This window comes from Lactuca virosa, chromosome 9 (assembly GCF_052849685.1).
Source record: "Lactuca virosa cultivar CGN04683 chromosome 9, Lactuca_virosa_CGN04683_v6, whole genome shotgun sequence".
NCBI classification, from domain to species: domain Eukaryota; kingdom Viridiplantae; phylum Streptophyta; class Magnoliopsida; order Asterales; family Asteraceae; genus Lactuca; species Lactuca virosa.
Window position 1 is genome coordinate 46,952,827 of NC_136434.1, and position 5,135 is coordinate 46,957,961.

Below are 5,135 nucleotides of genomic sequence, written 5' to 3' on the forward strand. Positions count from 1 at the left end.
TCTTGATACACTAAAAGTCGCTTGGGTGTACAGAACGTCATGGTGACAACTTGTAGCAGATTAGGAAATGGTAACAAAAATTAACAGTCGAACCGAGAATGGTGAAGAGGATCAACACCAAAGAGGAGACTAGGAAAATTTGTGTGTGCGCGTAGTAGAGTCTATTAAATCATGTACTTATTTGGACACATTCTTATGTGTTAAATTGTTTTGTGATTTTAGGAATAGTAACTTGGAAACTGCGAGGCAATTCTTTGGGATGAGTATGAGTAGGTGTGAAAGGTAATAGAGGCCTATACTACCAGAAGCACATGACACGCACTTGGATTAGGAAAAGTCATAAGGTTACTAAGGCACTAGTAATTGAATTCATTTTGTTCATATCCGTCATTACCATCGTTTCGGTAATGACTAAGAAGATGAATGTTATTTCGACCCTAGTGGTCATAGCAAATCGAGTCTGACTATGATAAAAGCTACATCGTAAGTTACTTGGTTCAAAGGACCATGTTTGATGTAGAGTCTGACTTTAGATTAAAGGAAAAGATAATCAAAGCAACCAATAGAGGTATTGTGGTCGTCATTAAAGATTAAGCAGTATATAGCTAGAATTGCTACATGCTATAATGTAATTATGGCCACATTAGAACATGGAGGAAGGTATCTTTCCTACTAGAGACTAACTCAAAGAGACCTGAGTCTGGCTATTGCACATACGATGAAAGATCATTAGAACATGATTCATTGTTCTGTTACGGTAACCGAAGTAAAAACCTCATCTTAGGTTAAGTCTATTATTGAAGGAGCAGGAGTCTCCGATAATGATTGAATTTAGAAAGAAGAACAGGTACAAGGTTGAGCACTGCTAGCAATCGAGAAGAGCAAAGAGCTAGAAAATCATTTGAAAAGACATAAGAGTAACGACTATTACCTAGGATGGAAAGGTGATGTACAAACTCATTACACAAGCCCTGTTTTTCTAATGATTACAGGACTTAATCATCCTAAGGGGAGATAATTGTAACACCCATAGATCCGAGTTAGTCAATTAAGATATAATAAGCGATAAAAACTACATTTTGATAGAAGGTTATCTAGGATAAATAATCTTAACTAAAGTTAGAGTATATGTGACAACGATTCCGTACATATAAAGAATGCCTAAATCTGACTTCGTGAGAGGAACTTGTGATTTTTCAAAGTTTTAGCGTAGCAGTATACGGCTCAAAAACCGAAATTAAGATTGGTCGATTGTTAGGAAAAACAATCTAAACGAGAGTTGAATATCTCGTCAATACCTATCCTTCAATATAAACACAGTCGAGAACGGACATCGGACGAGAGAGTTATGAATTTTTAACTTACTTTAACAATCTAAGTTGTTAAAAATATAACTTTAAAATTAAAATCAAAATTAGTCGACAGAGTCTAAATGGAACTTGTAGAAATCGTCAATAGCTACACGTGGATATAAAACCCATTGAAAACAGAGCTCGTATGAAGAATATATGAATTTTTAAAAATTATATAAAAACTCGCACGCAGCCGCACTCACAAACAGCATGTGCAGCGCGCATCCGACAAACCACGAGATTACGAAACGTGTCACTACTCAACAATTTCCATCTCACCCGGTTCGAGCAAGTTCACGGCATGCACCGACCATATGTGTCGCGTGCACTCCGATTTTGGCTATAAATACCATGTAGTGCCTCATTCGAATTTCAGACCTTCCCTACGTTTCTCTCTCGATTTCTCTCAATTTTAGTCTAAGTTTTCCTAAGTTTTAGTCTTCGGCGAAGCCCTGAGGTCCCTATGAGCGCAACATTTAGAAGCTAGCAGGCCGTAGTTTTGCCAAGTCAATTCCCGGACTTTTGTCTAGGGAATCTCTGTAAGTTAAATTACACTCAATATTATTTTAGTGTAATTTATATTTATATTCATAAGTAATTGTTATGAAATTATAAATAAAATTTATCAGTAATTCCAAGTCATTATACTTATTGATCTACTTACGGGGATGACGTTTAAAGTGAAATTTCCAAACATGATACTCTTTATACCAAACAGACCCTACCTCCGATATGATCCTACATGGGTGTTCCTTACTTGATAGATCTTGATGTAGACATTGGGATTAGTGAGGAATCTAGACTATCATTAGTCGCCAGGAATATTAGACTAAGACTTAGTGACATTCGTATCTAGGTTACGTCAGAGGTGTCACACCCCCAAACCAAGGATGGCGGAAATGTCCGGGGGTGGAGGACTTCATGTATAGTATCACAACAACGAATATAATAGTGCTCAAAGTAAATACAACCATCATAAATATAATTGAAAAGGTTACACCATGGGATAAGTTTACATGTTTCAAAATCAATTACATTATGATGACAAAATGAAACGTTTGACGACTTATCGTCCCATCCTCAAAATGTTGTTGGTTTTCCTGTTTCACTGATTTCCTGAGAATACAAGTAGTTTTGAAAAAGTGTCAACAATTAAGTTGGTGAGTTCATAAGAGTTTTGTTCGACAAAGAAACCGTTTTCCTTGTAAAAGCGACAAAGTATGTTTCCAGAAAATCCAATATTTTCTTTATTAAGTGAAATGAATGCTTCTATGTTATGCGATAATGAACCCTAGAAAGACCCATAGATTTCTTCTATAATCGCCCAGCGTATATAAGTTGTACAAAATTTAAGTTAAATAAACCGTTGAATATAATGGGTCTTCCCTAGGTCCACAACCAAACAAGGAACAGGAGATGAGGCGGGCCCACCAATTCTAAGTCGATTGTGACTAAATTCTTATATAACTCTATCATATACACTTAGCAATTATAGCTTAAGTCTAACAATTCTAGATGAAATATAGTTTTAACAGAGATATGATTCCAAAGAAAATCCTATATTTTCCTTATAAAAGCTATGTGGTCCTAAATCCCAGGACCGAAAACAAGTATATTTCCATACTTAAAGATATAAAAGCGATTTTAAATCGGCATAAAACCCTTTTTAAAGTTAGGTGGTCCTAAATCCCAGGACCGAAAACAAGTATATTTCCATACTTAAAGATATAAAAGCGATTTTAAATCGGCATAAAACCCTTTTTAAAGCTAGGTGGTCCTAAATCCCAGGACCGAAAACAAGTATATTTCCATACTTAAAGATATAAAAGCGATTTTAAATCGGCATAAAACCCTTTTTAAAGTTAGGTGGTCCTAAATCCCAGGACCGAAAACAAGTATATTTCCATACTTAAAAGTTATTTCCTGTGAGTTAAATCGACATAACTCGCTAATTTAAACAGAACCCGTAAATCTTATGATTCATTAATACAACATGTGAGCTATTATAACCATGCTAAGACTAGTTTAGATGGCCTCGTAACACGACGTTCTTCAGGCGTCGCACGTTAAATGACACTTGTCACCACAGACCTGCCGGTCTAGCTGTTGCATACAGCTCAAGTGTGGGTTTGTCAAACCCAATATAGATCTATACACAACTATCACGCTCTCCCTACAAGAGACTCTGGTTATAATTTACAGGACTTTTTGATTTATTACCATGAAGGTAACTCGAAGCGAATGACTCACAAATTTATTCATTAACAGATTTACGTGAACTTAACTGAAAACCTTTGGTAAATGAGTTTGAAATGTAAATGATACATAAACTATACCTATTATAGTTTATCCAAAACGTTTGTACTGAAAAAGGACTCTTTTATGAAAATACATTAGTGCTATGAATCCATAAACTATGCTTATTATAGCTTATTATATGTGTTCGAAATGAATGAAAAATCTTATCGTGAATGACTAAATTTCAGTTTATGATGATAAACTAACAAGAAATTACATTCAATATTTAGAACTTATTGTTATACACTTTGCTCAACATAATACAAAGTGTTATGAAAGTTATAAGCTGTTAACTAGTTTTTAAGCTTTCTGCACTGTTCTAGAAAAATTATAGAAAAATCATACGAAGTCGAAAACTGAATCCGTAAATTCTGAGAGTTCATAAAATGTGTCTAGTTTATTCATAATTTTTATTATGATTTTTAGAAGTATTTAACTTGTGTTAAAATGTTCATATTCACAGACTGGTCCGAATTTGTTTCTGAAATGATAGGCCGTTTTGTAAAAATCACCATAAATCGTAGAAAAATCGTATGGAGATGTGCAAATAGTCATTTTAAAGGTATGAACCTGAACCAATTGCACCTAATACAATTTTGAAAACTAAAATGTTTAAGTTGACCAAAACAGTCCGTGAATGGAGTTGAACTTTTCTGATGAAGGCTGTTAAATGAGTTTAGTTGTGTTCTTGGTGGTTTAACTTGTATTCCCCCCCTTAAAACTTAAGAAAAACATGAAAAGATAGGGGTATGAACTCACCTTGAGTGATTTAAGAAGATGGATGATGAAGAAGAGAAGTGTTCAACTCAAGAACACTTAGAAGATGCTTGGTGATTCGAAGATCTAACAACAAATATGACGATATTTGTGTAAGGCACTCATGATTTGAGTGGAGAAGTGTAAGGAAATCAAGTGTGGGAAGAGATTTACTTACCAAGAGTGGAAGAAAGCTTGATGATCAGCCTTGGAAGTCTCGAAATTGAGAGAGAAGAGTTGAGAGAAAAGTGTTTGATCTTTTGGTGGAAATGAGAGAAAATGAGTGAAGTGAGGAGAGAGGGTGGATGTTCCTGCTCTAAGAACGTGGGAAATGGCTGGAAATAATGATAAAGTACATTGACATGACCTAGGTATGGTGGAAGGAGTGTGGCTGGTCATGGAGTGGGTGTGGGTGGTTGCTTGTGTCATAAACTAAAGAAAAGTCAACACTCCACCTCTTGTACTTCACCCACTCTTCTTGGATAAGATTTATCGCCAAAAACGTGGTTAATTAATAAATATGCGGCCTTATATGTTAAAATAAAGTTTTGGGTGAAAATCTCGCGTTAAAATAATTAAAAATGGGCCTAAATGCAAAACTAGTCGAAAACCGAGAAGAAAAGGCTTTTCTACGAGGCCTCTCGCATGAGGGACCGAAAGTGACCAGGTTCGGTCCTTAGAGGCTGGAACCGAAGGCGAAGGTGGACTAGGAAGTGAAATGGACCGAAG